Consider the following 14,186-nt stretch of genomic DNA (forward strand, 5'->3'; position numbering starts at 1 on the left):
TAAAATGTCGGCATCAAACTGACCGAGAAAAAATATGGCTTCCTTACGAGCACTTACAGATCTCATACTAGCAACATTAATGGTTGCTAGTTTCAAAGGGGGGGGGAACCTCCATCAGGATGAATGAAAAAGGAGATTGCTTAATCCTTCCCTAAACTGCATTTTCTTTCTCTCTTGAGGAAGATACATCCATATCTCCCTCTTCCTCACTATTTACATTTTCTGATGCATCACTCAATACATCATATTTGTTTTTTAACTTAAGATTCCCTTTTCTTTCCCACTTTTCCAATTTTTCTGCTGCCTTTTTTTCCGCCACCTCCTTTCTCCTTTCCTGTCTCCTCATTTTTGCAGATTTCACATCTTTCAATGGCTTAGGCTCTTCCACCTTCTTAACCATTCTTTGCTTATCTTTCTTTTTCCCTTCCAAAGATCCCTCCCCTTTTTCCTTTGCTTCTCCCGAAACACTCTTGTCATCTGAAACCTTTCCTTCTTTTTTTTCCTCCACCAAAGGTTCATTTTCTTTATTCTCCTTTTCATTTGCTCCCCTGGTCATTTCCTTCTCTTTAGAAGAAATGCACCCATTAGGAACAAAGAAAATATTTCCCCCACTTGAGTCTGCTGACTTTGAGTCAGCAGCTCCTACTGATACTTGCTCTTTAGTCATAACCATCAAGGACGGAGGAGGAGATGGCGGTGGCAATGCTTTCAGAACTGACAAAAACTGAGGAACGACACTTTGGGGCTTCAGGACAGTGGATTCTGGTTGTGACGACCCTCCACCAGGAGCAACCTCTCCACCTTCTTCCACCAGAATTTTTTCCATCTCTTTATGTATTTCCTCATCCATATTTGACCATGACTCAGGGCACTGAGAATATGGATGCCCCAATTTGAGGCAAAGACTACACCTAATCAGCTTACAATCTTTTGCCAAGTGCCCCAACTCATGGCAACGGGAACACTTCTGTTCCGGACAGGAAATACTATAATGACTTTTTGAGCCACACTTATGACACACACGAGGTTGCCCCTGGTAGAAGACCGTCACCCGATCCCTGCCTATAAATACTGATGTGGGAATGTGCTTGACCACATTCCCTACTTTATTCAGTCTTACCATCAACTCCCATCCACCCCCCCCAGATCCCGAACTCGTCCATCACCTTCTTGGGGGTATCTAAAGGTACTCCATAATTTTTTATCCAAACCGTAAGATCATGCACAGGGATGGACTCATTCGGGACCACGATTGTCACCTTTTTGTCCAACGACCATCCGGACACAGTCTGGGGAGACAACCCTCTCCACTCCTCACTGTTCTTCCAGGTGCCTTCATATTTCTCCCAGAAAGTGTCCAAACCCGTCGGGGACAAAAAGCTGACATCGAAAAATGAAGGGGGGGTTTCAGGAGTTAAAATGGCGTAAAAATCCACCGCCCTGTAACCCATTTTCATCAATAACTGAATAAATGTTTTCCTTGTGTATGTAATCCCTTCTCCATTACCATAACATACTCTAACTAGATTTCTCCTGTTTCTTGAGCATTGACCCACTTCATCCTGTATCCCAGGTACTTTAGCATTAGCACTCCTTTGTTTAACCATTTGAGCATATGACATAACACCACTTTGCCTTGCTGTTCCCTGACCCAAAGTTTCTTTATGAGCATTTTTCCCTCCTTCCTCCATACCCACTTGCTTTCTGTTTTCCTTATCTCCACCACCTTGTCCTGCTGTTTCCTGACCCACAATTCCTTTATGAGTTTTTTCCCCTCCTCCCCCCTGCTCACCTCCTTCATTGTTTCCACTTCCTTCCAACCTCCCCACCAACCTCCTTTTTCCTTCTGCCCCACCAACATCCTCATCATTCCTATTTCCCCTTCTTTTTCCACCTTGAACAATAGAAGCGTTTTTTACCTGGTCAATCCTGCCCTTTGTAGCGCTGTTTACTGCAACAATCTTTGCAGGATCACTTCCAGGAACTTCACTCGCTGCTGTTGTATCCAGCCTGCCGCTGGATACAACCTGCCCTTCCGCATCTTTCTCCGCGCAAACCGCCGCAACTCCCGCACTCTCCACACTGTTTCCTTTAGGGAAACTCGCCGCAACATCTCCTCTCTTCGCCGCTGCTATACCGGGAGTGACATTTCCGTCACTTCCGGATTCCGCCCCCACGCCGAAGAAGGTACCCGACGCCATCTTGGATGAGGGCGCACACTGCATACTCTGCCCCGCAAGTACAGGGCTTTGCCCAGTACCGCTCGCCGCCGCTCCTGATGCCATCCTGAAGGAAAAAAGGTTTGCAGGGGTCTGTTCCTGGAATAAAAATCCCATATCATGTCTACCAGTACCCCCTACAGGGGAAAACATAATATTACTCTTTTCCTCATCTTTCTTAACCCCTTCCATCACTGGCTGCATGAGAACCTGAGGACTCACAGGGTTTACACAGACAGGGGGAACAAAACTGGGAAAGGAATTAGCCACATTAGGTAAATGCACACTAGGATTTAAGTTTTGGGAAACAAAGGGAAAAAGGGGAGAGGTCTGGGAAAGGGGAAAATTTTGCATATTTTGAAATTTACCACCATTTGATACATTCATATTGTTATATGCACTTAATTGACTCCCAGAAAAATTTTGAAAATGTCCAGGAAAAAGCATACTTGGACCATACTGAAAGGGAAAATAACCATTTACTGACTGCTGCATATTCTGCATATCTGGAACCTGACTAAAGTTCATTCCAGACGCCATGGATTTATTTCCAGTAGCACTCAATTCCACTCCACTTTGACTTGCTGTAAGTCCACTAGGGGATCCCATGCCTCTGGCATTTTGTTCCACAATACTTCCTGTACTCCAAGGCATTTCTCCACTCATCTGGGCAAACCTCTGCTGATTCCTCAGTCCTTCAGAAAACATACCACCACTTGCTTCCAACTTCTTCAGAGCCTCACTCTGCTCACTAATTTGACTTTGAAGCTTTGCCAGTTGCGGGTTAGATTTTAAAAACCCTGGCTTCCAAGACTGACCATACTTATTCACTCTTTTCTTTAATTCAAATTGCAAGTTTTTAAGAGTTTCTTGGGTCTTCTTAACCTCCAGTTGCCATGCAACAACATCATTTACAGTTCTCTCCACTGAAAATCCACTGCCCCCAGCACTATGAGCCTCCATTATGGAGGACAGGGAAGCTCTTCCTGATCCAGGCCCCCCAGAGCCGTCTAGCCCAGGGGAGCCCAAACCCACACAACGAAAGTCCTGCTTACCCTCTTTCACTCACCACCTTGACAGGGACCCAGTCCTTGGATGGAAAATCTCAGATTACTCCAGCTGCTGAAAACACAGGAGCTCAGTCGGAGAGGTCCTCTCTCCACCACAGCCACACTCACACTGACTTCCTAGGGGCGGAGCCAATGCATAGTGTGGACCCTGGCGGTGGGACCACTGACAGCAGCAGGATAAATACAACAGCAGCAGGAGGAGGAGGAGTGACGTGTGGCACTGGCAGCAGGCAATGCATAGTGTGGACCCTGGCAGTGGGACCACTGACAGCAGCAGGATAAATACAACAGCAGCAGCAGGAGGAGGAGTGACATGTGGCACTGACAGCAGGCAATGCATAGTGTGGACCCTGGCGGTGGGACCACTGACAGCAGCAGGATAAATACAACAGCAGCAGGAGGAGGAGGTGTGGAGTGACGTGTGGCACTGACAGCAGGCAATGCATAGTGTGGACCTTGGCGGTGGGACCACTGACAGCAGGAGGATAAATACAACAGCAGCAGGAAGAGGAGGAGTGATGTGTGGCACTGGCAGCAGGCAATGCATAGTGTGGACCCTGGCGGTGGGACCACTGACAGCAGCAGGATAAATACAACAGCAGCAGTAGGAGGAGGAGTGACGTGTGGCACTGGCAGCAGGCAATGCATAGTGTGGACCCTGGCAGTGGGACCACTGACAGCAGCAGGATAAATACAACAGCAGCAGTAGGAGGAGGAGTGACGTGTGGCACTGGCAGCAGGCAATGCATAGTGTGGACCCTGGCGGTGGGACCACTGATAGCAGCAGGATAAATACAACAGCAGCAGGAGGAGGAGGAGGAGTGACGTGTGGCACTGGCAGCAGGCAATGCATAGTGTGGACCCTGGCGGTGGGACCACTGACAGCAGCAGGATGAAAATGAGCGCGGTGTAATATGTTGCCGCTTTATAAATACAATAAATACATAAATAAATTCATAGGTAAATCAATGCAGCAGGCCAGCAGCAGCAGGAGGAGTCCAGTAGAAATACAATAAATACATAAATAAATTCATAGGTAAATCAATGCAGCAGGCCAGCAGCAGCAGGAGTCAGGTAGAAATACAATAAATACATAAATAAATTCATAGGTAAATCAATGCAGCAGGCCAGCAGCAGAAGGAGGAGTCCGGTAGAAATACAATAAATACATAAATAAATGTATAGGTAAATCAATGCAGCAGGCCAGCAGCAGCAGGAGGAGTCAGGTAGAAATACAATAAATACATAAATAAATTCATAGGTAAATCAATGCAGCAGGCCAGCAGCAGCAGCAGGAGTCAGGTAGAAATACAATAAATACATAAATAAATTCATAGGTAAATCAATGCAGCAGGCCAGCAGCAGCAGGAGTCAGGTAAAAATACAATAAATACATAAATAAATTCATAGGTAAATCAATGCAGCAGGCCAGCAGCAGCAGCAGCAGGAGTCAGGTAGAAATACAATAAATACATAAATAAATTCATAGGCAAATCAATGCAGCAGGCCAGCAGCAGCAGGAGTCAGGTAGAAATACAATAAATACATAAATAAATTCATAGGTAAATCAATGCAGCAGGCCAGCAGGAGGAGGAGGAGGAGTCACGTATGGCAGGCAGCAGGCAATGTATTGTAATTCCCAGGCAGGCACCTCATGTCCTCCTTTCGCCGACAACAGATGCCAGGAACGTGCCTTTGATCCAGGCCTGGTTAATCTTCAAAAATATCAGTCTGTCCATGCCCTCTGTGGACAGACGAGAGCGTTTCTCGGTGACCATGCCACCGGCCGCACTGAAGCACCTCTCAGACAGCACGCTGGAAGGGGGGCAAGACAATACCTTCAGGGCGTACTGCGTAAGCTCCCTCCAGATGTGCAAGCGCTCTACCCAGTACTCCATGGGGTCCACAGGCTCTTTGCTGCCGGTGTCAAGCCCACTGAAGGACCCCATGTAGTCGGCCACCATCTGGATCATGCGCTGGCTGTGACTCTCACTGAAGGTGGCTGCTGCCCGCACCTCCTCTCTCGGCTGCTGTACCTTCATGTAGAACGCCTGCGTCAATGACAGCAGGTCTCCTGGGCGCCTGATGCTGCTGCTGGCCGCAGGCACCTGCTGCTGTGCTGCTGGCTGCTGGACAGGGACAGAGGAAGTGGAAGGCGGGGGGAAGGCTTCCTCCAGTCGCCGAACATGGATCTCCTGCAACTCCCTTGCTTGCTGCTCACGGTCTCTGGCAGGCAGAAACTGATCCCACCTCCCCCTCAGCCGTGGGTCCAGGATCATGCTGATGCAGGCGTCCTCCCTCGCTTGCATCTGCTTGACCCTGGGGTCTGTGCTCAGGCAGCACAGCATGTGCGCTGCCATGGGGAACAGGGTGGACCGTCTAACAGAGACATCAGGGTCAGCGTCCTCCTCCTCCTCCTCCTCTTGCCCCTGAGACTCTTCCTCCTCTCTCCACCCTTGCACCACTGCTGCTGCGCTCCGATGTTCCCCCCCAGCAGCAACGTCCAGTACCTCCAACTCCTCCTCCTCCAGGGACTCAAATACCTGCAGAGCAGTGGACTGCGCAGGCGGCTGCTGTTCCAGCTGCTTCAGGGCCTCCTCTCCCAAATCCACCAAATCGCCAAGTGCCCTGTCCAGCAGACAAACAAAGGGCACCCACTGGCTGAGGGATGCCCGTTGTTTACTCACCAGGTTGGTTCCCTGCAGGAAGGGAGCCAACACCAAGCAGGCCTGCTGCATCTGCCCCCATTGCGCGTTGGTGAGGAGCTGGAGTGTGGTGCTCCTTCTGCTGCCGGTGCCGGCGACAGTGGCATCATAGATGTACCGGTTGACAGCCCTCCTCTGCTCAACCAGCTGCTCCAACATCGCCAGGGTGGAGTTCCAGCGAGTTGGCACATCTATGATGAGGCGGTGTCGTGGCAGGCCCTCCTGCTGCTGGATGTCTGCCAGTTTTGCTGCGGCAGCTGCTGAGCGGCGGAAAGTGCGCACAATTTTCCACGCCGCTTCTAACAGCTCCTCCATCCCCAGGTAGGTGTGCATGAACTTTTGCACCACCAGGTTCAGGACGTGGGCCAAGCAAGGGACGTGGAGCAAGTCTCCACTGCTGATGGCAGACAGCAGGTTGGCGGCATTGTCGGACACCACCAATCTCACAGTGAGGCCTCTGGGGGTCAGCCACGTCCTCTCCTGCTCCCTGAGGTACCGGAACACGTTGGATGCCGTCAAGGAGTTTTTCCCCAGGCTTTTCATCTCCAGCAGCGCTTGGCAGTGGCGGGCCTTCACGCTGCTGGAGAGACGGGATCGCTTAGTGGTGGGAGCTGCTGCTTCTCCCCTGACCCTGTGCGGTGGCACCACGTAGTGGGCAACTGGTGCTGCTGCGCCCGAGGATGGACCTGCTGCTTCCTCGCTCAGCCTTTCCACCAGGCTGACCCAGTGGGCCGTAAAGGACAGATAGCGCTCTGTCCCAAACCGGCTGCTCCAGGAATCCATGGTTATGTGGATCCGCGCACTGACAGCGTGATCCAGCGCGCGGCCCACGTTCTCCATGGCAGAGCGGTGCAGTGCTGGGATCGCCCTGCGGGAGAAAAAGTGGTGGCTGGGGACTTGCCACTCCGGGATCACAACCTGCAGCAGCGCTCTGATGTCACTCCCCTCCTGCACAAAGGAATATGGCAGGAGCTGGGAGCACATGGCCCGGGCAAGCAACCCGTTCAGCAAACGGATGCGCCTGTGGGCGGGAGGCAGCACCTTGGTCACACCGGGGAATGCTTCGCTGAGCAGGGTCTGGTGGCGTTTGCCTGCACGGGAGGATGAGGAGGCCACTGTGGAGGGAGCTGATGAGTGGCTGGCTGCCCGGGGGGGGGGGGAGTGAGTTGCTGCTGTGCTCCTGATGCTGCTGCTGCTGGATGGGCAGGAGGGGCTGCTGCTGCTTCTGTTGGATGGGCAGGAGGGTCGGCTGCTGCTGCTGAAATCTGTGCAGTGGCTGTCTGGCTCTGACCACTGCCTGCACCACTTTGCATAAGCTTCTCCAACTCATTAAAGTCCTCAAAATGTCTGCTCTGTAAGTGGGTCTGCAGGCATGAGGTACTCAATTTGTGGATATCGCGACCTCTGCTGAGACTGAGATTGCAACTGTTGCAAATTGCACGGGTCGGGTCCACTGGGCACTTAGTGAAGTACCGCCAGACTGGGGACTTCAACCTGCTTTTTGAGCTTGAGGGCTGGGGTTTTTGGGTGCCCTTGGAGGATTGTGCCTTTTTGGTTGTAGTTAGAGGTTTGCTGCGGGTGGTGGTAGTGACTGAAGCAGCAGGCTGTGGCTCCTGCCTTCCACGCCCTGTGCTGGCCGAATTGCTGCTGCCGCGCCTCTGCGCCAGAGACGCCTCCTCCTCCGATGACGAGCTGCCTTCAACCAACTGTGCTGGTGGTACTGGTGGCACATAGGGAGCATCTATCAAGTCATCATCATCAACCCCAAACAAATCCTGTGAGCCCGACTCAACCAACTCCTCTACCCCAACATCCCCTGCATCACGGCCCTCCTCCTCAGCGCCAACAACAAACTTCTGCACCTCAAACTCCTCCTCCTCCTCCTTGGATGGCCCCATCATCTCCAACTCGTACTTCTCCAAAACATCCCTGTACATGGTCATAGTCTCAGGGGAGAAGAGCGTGCTCATTGAGGGCAGGCTGGTCGATGGGGTCACCGTGACCATGGCCTCAAGCGCTGGTGGAGAGCTGCTGCGGACAGGAGTGCTGGTGCTGGTGGCACTAGTCTCGCTGGTGCTGGAGGCCTGGCTGGAAAGGCGGCTTCCTGCACCGCCATCATTTCCACCACAGCCTGCACCTGACTCTCCCCAATGGGCCGTGGGCGACGACCCGTCTCAAAGATGGGCGCAACACGCTGCTGTTGCGCCTCTGCTCCCTGTAGTCAGTGGCTGGCGGCGGACCAGTCCCAGACCTGCTGCTCCTGGCAGTGGCTCCTGCAATCGCACTTCCTCTACTGGTGGTGCCTCACCCTCTACCTCTGCCAGTCATTGTGCACTATACAAATACAGTAAAAAAATATAAGTAGAAAAGGGCGAGAAAGGGTGTAAACTTTAATAAAGTCTGTGTTGGTGGTGACTTGGTGGTGACTAGTAGTAGTAGTAGGCAGTAGTAGTACGCACGCAGGTAGCTAAGAAACACCTAGCGTACTACGCTACAAGTAAGTCATGCGGCAGATAGTCGGTGACAATTACATTCGCTCACACACGGTCAGACGCAATCAATCAATAGGCTCGGGCAGGCGACAGACAGTCACAGGTCACTCACAACGGATGCTGGTGGTGACCTGTATGTGTTGTAACTCTTATTTATTACACACACTACAGATGATAATAAAATCACACAGTAAAAGTGAAAAAAAAAATATAAGTGGACGGGTACTAGTAGACTAGGAGTATAGTAGTAGACACTAGTAGTAGTACACATGCACGCAGGTAACTAAGAAACACCTAGCGTACTACGCTACAAGTAAGTCGTGCAGCAGACAGTCGGTGACAATTACAACAATCGGTCACACACGGTCAGACGCAATCAATCAATAGGCTCGGGCAGGCGACAGACAGTCACAGGTCACTCACAACAACGGATGCTGGTGGTGGCCTGTATGTGTTGTAACTCTTATTTATTTCACACACTACAGATGATAATAAAATCACACAGTAAAAGTGAAAAAAAAATATAAGTGAACGGGTACTAGTAGACTAGTAGTATAGTAGTAGACACTAGTAGTAGCACGCACGCAGGTAACTAAGAAACACCTAGCGTACTACGCTACAAGTAAGTCGTGCGGCAGACAGTCGGTGACAATTACAAACGGTCACACACGGTCAGATGCAATCAATCAATAGGCTCGTGCAGGCGACAGACAATCACAGGTCACTCACAACGGATGCTGGTGGTGGCCTGTATGTGTTGTAACTCTTATTTATTACACACACTACGGATGATGATAAAATCACACAGTAAAAGTGAAAAAAAAATATAAGTGAACGGGTACTAGTAGACTAGTAGTATAGTAGTAGACACTAGTAGTAGCACGCACGCAGGTAACTAAGAAACACCTAGCGTACTACGCTACAAGTAAGTCGTGCGGCAGACAGTCGGTGACAATTACAAACGGTCACACACGGTCAGATGCAATCAATCAATAGGCTCGTGCAGGCGACAGACAATCACAGGTCACTCACAACGGATGCTGGTGGTGGCCTGTATGTGTTGTAACTCTTATTTATTACACACACTACGGATGATGATAAAATCACACAGTAAAAGTGAAAAAAAAATATAAGTGAACGGGTACTAGTAGACTAGTAGTATAGTAGTAGACACTAGTAGTAGCACGCACGCAGGTAACTAAGAAACACCTAGCGTACTACGCTACAAGTAAGTCGTGCGGCAGACAGTCGGTGACAATTACAAACGGTCACACACGGTCAGATGCAATCAATCAATAGGCTCGTGCAGGCGACAGACAATCACAGGTCACTCACAACGGATGCTGGTGGTGGCCTGTATGTGTTGTAACTCTTATTTATTTCACACACTACAGATGATAATAAAATCACACAGTAAAAGGGAAAAAAAATAAGTGAACGGGTACTAGTAGACTAGTAGTATAGTAGTAGACACTAGTAGTATGCACACACGCAGGTAACTAAGAAACACCTAGCGTACTACGCTACAAGTAAGTCGTGAGGCAGACAGTCGGTGACAACTACAACAATCAGTCACACACGGTCAGACGCAATCAATCAATAGGCTCGGGCAGGTGACAGACAGTCATAGGTCAGGTCACTCACAACGGATGCTGGTGGTGACCTGTCACAGTCAGTAACTAACTAACACAGTACTGAAACTAATAAAGTAACAGACTACAGCAGTAATAATTAACTAAACTAGTACTACTAAGTACACAACTAACTAGAATCCCTAACCTACCTAAGCTAGTAGTAGGCTAAGGCTACCTAGGCTAGCAGGCCTAGCCTGCTCACAGACTAACACTAGCCTAGCACAGTATACACTATACACTAGCTGACTAAAAACAATCAAAATACTAGCTAACTATATAAGACAACACTAAATGTGTTTAGGAGGTGTTTAGGAAGCAAAACGCTAGGTTTAGCAGTGAAAAGCACTTGCTCAGACACAGCACAGCACTGGAGAATCTCTCAGTACCAGCAGCAGTCACACAAGTGCGTGGCTCCGCAACATGGCCAACGCCTTATATAGAGGAGGGGAGGGCCAGGCTCCCCTCCTCTGATTGGTTGCCAGGTCCTCGGCAGGAGGACTTCTGATTGGCCCAATCACGTCATCCCCGAATCCGGAAGCCGAAACCAAACCCACAGCTCCATCCGACCGAATTCGAGTGCGCACATTCGGCAGGCTTCGTATTCGGGTTTGGCTCGGATTGCAGCATTCGGGTTCGAGTTCGCATGCGGCAAACCCAAAAAACACCAGAATTTTTTGGGGAAATTTCATATTCGGGGTCCTGCTGAGCAACCCTGCTTACAGAGCCTCTCTGCTTCTTATCATGCAAGTAAAGATAGTTCTGTCATTTTCCAGCCAGCGCTCCTGCATGTGATCTCTGGCAGGAAATATCGGGAGGAGGAAGAACAGCGAACAGCGTCTTCAACACACATGTTGGGCAGCACAGGCCCCTTAAGAGGGTGAGCCCAGTCGCCATGGTGACCGCTGCGACCGCAGGCCCTACGCCAGTGTGTAGCAAGAAGATATTTATCTCCCCACCAGAGTCCAGCACTGTACAACCTTTCTCTCTGCTCACAGCTTACTCTAGTGCTCTGCATTTCATCCCACATGGCAAATGATTATGCATCGTGCAGGAGTAAATGCCAGGGACTGGAGTGAGTTTTGAGCAGAGAGGAATGTCTCATGGTGCTGGACTCCAGCGGGGAGATGAGTAACTTTCAGCTGCTATACTCTGAGCTTCAAGACCGCAGGACCAGGGAAGACAGAGGCACAAGGGGAGTCCCCATTGGGATGCAATGGGATCAGCGGGTGGTTCACATCGGTGGGGTCTCCCTGTATACAGAAGAAGATGATGTCATAACATAGAAGTGTATATAAAAAAGAAGTTTGCAGAAGAGAAGCATACAGATGAAATAGAAGACTTCAGATAAAAAGACGTGTTATAATCTCCAAGGGCACAAATCAAAGTACATTCCTAAACTTGTGGAATAAAGTGCTTTAAAATGTCTGGCGTTTGTACATCAATGTATATGTCAATCAGGTAGTGTAAGGGTTAGGCCCGATTCACACTGACGAATGAAACGCTGCATTTACCACACCGCAAACAACAACAAGAGCTTTACTGATAACCTCAGGTGAGCCAATCATTGTTTCTACTAGTTGATACCTTCAGCGCATAAATGTTAGTCCTCTTGGGGGGAATATTTGTGTAGTGGAGACGGTCACCATGCTTGTGCACGCAATCAGGGTTTCCCAGCCCCTAGCATGTACATTTTTTTTTAAATTATGTTTTGTTGCAGGGACTGTAGCAGAGGTCAGAAACATTAGTCGTATACATTTTTGGAAAAATTATTGTTTGTTGTATCCACTGTGGCAGAGGCCAAAAGTTTAAAAAAACATTTTTTAGGGAACTGAATGACACTTAAACAAAATGTTCAGCCTTATTTCTTCTATCCTATAAGTTCCTATACCTGTTCTAATGTGGTCTGAATTACTGCAGCCTTTTCTAGTTGAACTGTCTCTGTAATATATCTAATCTTCTTTTCTTTGTCAAGCTTTGTCGACCCAGGGAGGAAGGAGCTGCCTCTGCTGTGATAGGGACAAGTTATGCACGCCCCCTCCAAGCTCTGTCTGTGTGCTTTGTTTATTCATCCCTGCTCTCAGTTTCAGCTTGTCTATTGCAGTTTGTGAGGCTGAGGGGGGAGGGAGCTGCTGCCTATTACATGCTGAGAAACTGTGATTACTCCCAGACTGGAGTGCAGATACGTCACTATCTAATAAAAACTTGTAGTATACTGTAACATGATATATACGCACACACACACACATACATACATACATACACACATATTAGAAACTTTTGGTCCCAGAGCCTGTCATGCTGCTCCTACATTATGGAACTCCTTACCTCAGCAGATCAGGACAGCTCCATCCCTGGACGTGTTTGAATCCAGACTTAAAACCCATCTGTTCAGTTTGGCATTTGCAGAAATATAATTTTTGTTTGTTGTGTGAATACTCCATCCTACTACCAACTACTGAATCTGAGAGATTCTTATGGGAGAAAAGCGCTATAAAAATGTTATTGTATTGTATATATATATGTATCACTTCCTGGTTAGCGGCCATGGTTTTTGTTTGTAAACACTGCCCAAAACTGGCGATTAAAAGCCAGGATCGCGGCGGGGATCTGCCCCTGTAGTGAATTTGAATCCACGTCACGTAATGACTGACTGTAGCAGGTTTGAGGCCTCTGCCATTAACTGTGGAAGAATGGGAGCAGTTTAAATATTCCCCTTGAAAATCAACAGGTGAATTTTGATTGGCTATTATAGGCTCCACCCACTTCCCTGAATATTAATCTCAGTTACCCAGTGACCATCTGGGCAAAGTTTGAGAACCCTGTCATTAACAGTGTAAGAAGGCCTGCAGTTTATATTTTTACAGTGAAATTTGTTTTTTACTCCACCCACTTTTTGTAACCTTGACACACAGTCACTCAATGACCAAGTTTGTGAGCTTTCAGATTCCTGGCATCAAAACTGTGTGAATGGAAGCAGTTTATCCAGCAAATAAATCTGATTGGCTATTTGTGGATCCCTGTCACTTAATGGCCAACTGTAGCAAGTTTGAGGCCTCTGCCACTAACAGTGTAAGAGTAGCAGCAGTTTTAATATCCCCCTTGAAAATCAATGGGTCAATTTTGAATAGCTGTTGTACGCTCCACCCACTTTTCTGAATATTAATTCCAGTCACCCAGTGACCAACTGTGTCAAGTTTGAGAGCCCTGCCATTAATAGTGTAAGAATGGCTGCAGTTTATATTTTCCCATGTAAAAAATTAGTTGTTTTTGGCTCCGCCTACTGTTTCTAACCTTGACATACAGTCACTCAATGGCCAAGTTTGTGAGCTTTGGGGTCCTTGGAATCAATAAGTTGCATTTTCCCATTTAAATTAAGCAGTGACTGACTGTACCAGATTTGAGGCCTCTGCCATTAAGAAAGTAAGAATGGCAGCAATGTAAATATTTTGCTTGAAAATCAATAGGTGAATTTTGATTGGCTGTTGTAGGCTCCACCCAGTTTCCTGAATATTAATCCCAGTCATCCATTGACCAACTGTGTCAAGTTTGAGAACCCTGCCAATAACAGAATGGCTGAAATCAATCTAATAAATCTGATTGGCTGTTTGTGGCTCCACCCCTTTAGTAAATTTGGACCCCAGTCACCCAATGACTATTGTTATGTATTGTGGCTATGTAACAAATTTCCCCATCCTTAGGCCCAAGCTTAGCCATAACCTTGTTCTGACAAATAGTTTTAGGACACCTTTCCTAATGCCTTCATCTACTCTCCTAACTAATAAAACTAACCCTTGCCTAACCCATACCCTAACTTTTACCATCCTCCTTACTCTAGCCAATATTCACTTTTATCATGTTAATTGTGCCCCAGTGGCCCCAGAGTCAACATTTTCATAGCTGTGATTTGGTTATATAAGATGTATATGCAGAATATGTCAAATAAAGTACTTTTGGCTGTAAGCTTAATCGCAAATGGTACAAATTATGTACACTTTCAGAAGCCCTGAAGTGAAAATAAGCACATGACATAATGAACATAATGAACTGTTTGTGGAGCAGCAATGGT

The sequence above is a fragment of the Hyperolius riggenbachi genome, chromosome 7 (genome assembly GCF_040937935.1).
Source record: "Hyperolius riggenbachi isolate aHypRig1 chromosome 7, aHypRig1.pri, whole genome shotgun sequence".
Taxonomy (NCBI): Eukaryota; Metazoa; Chordata; class Amphibia; order Anura; family Hyperoliidae; genus Hyperolius; species Hyperolius riggenbachi.